General features: G+C 51.8%; 1 protein-coding gene across 1 annotated transcript in view; it reads left to right on the top strand.

Moving 5' to 3' along the window:
• Positions 1-843, top strand: part of PHALS_11528 (reverse transcriptase) — a gene marked incomplete at both ends in the record, with an annotated part of 2,245 nt that overhangs the window by 374 nt on the left and 1,028 nt on the right. The gene's annotated exons all lie outside the window — the stretch shown is intronic.

The raw sequence follows: 843 nt of genomic DNA, 5'->3' as shown, positions 1-843 counted from the left end.
CGACGTCATTGACGCCTTTTTCCGTGCGAAGCACGACGCAGGAATGGTACGTGAGAGCTAATCGCCCCATTCGACACCCACGTTTTGTGCTCGGAAGCCGAACGGCAAGTGGCGTATAGTCATGCTTACATTAAGCTCAAACTGCCACCATTCCGGCACAGGCATTCCTAGAAAGGATGTTCTTCAGAACAATATGGTGGGATGTACGAAGTACAGTACACTCGACTTGGTCGGTGGATATTCCCAATTGCTCATGAGAGCGAGTGATATTCCGCTGACAGCGGTGAGCACTCCGAGCGGTATTCTCTGGGAGTGGCTGGTGATGCCTCAAGGCTGTTAAATGCACCAGCAGCATTTAATCGTCTTGTGACGCAGTTGTGCAGGCCCAACAGGGCGTACGCACAGACATACTTTGACGACATTTTCGTTCACAGTCGTGCGGAGCACGGGAGGACGGGAGGACGGATGAGGAGAACCACATCATCCATTTAAGAGCGGTGCTCGAGTGCATGCGCACGAACAAACGTACGTCAATGCAGACAAGTGCATCTTTGGAGAAGAAGAGATTCCATTTTAAGGGTGCTTCATTGGGTAGCGTGGCCTTCGGGCGGATCCCGCTGAGGCCAAGGCCAGTGTAGACTGGCCGGTTCCAAAGAACCAGAAGGACTTGGGTAAGTGGCTTGGTCTCGCCAACTACTTGCACAAGTACAGCGAAACTACGGAGAAATGGCCCGACCATTATCCAATCCCCTTAAAAAGGATGCGGAATGATGTTGGAACACCGAACATCAGAACGCTTTTGACAGGGTCAAAGACAGTCTTCTGCATGCACCAATACTGGCG

The sequence above is a fragment of the Plasmopara halstedii genome, assembly GCF_900000015.1.
Source record: "Plasmopara halstedii genome assembly, contig: Scaffold_54, whole genome shotgun sequence".
Taxonomy (NCBI): Eukaryota; Oomycota; class Peronosporomycetes; order Peronosporales; family Peronosporaceae; genus Plasmopara; species Plasmopara halstedii.
Note: the sequence above shows the minus strand (reverse complement) of the source record. Positions and strands in the feature narration are given on the sequence as shown.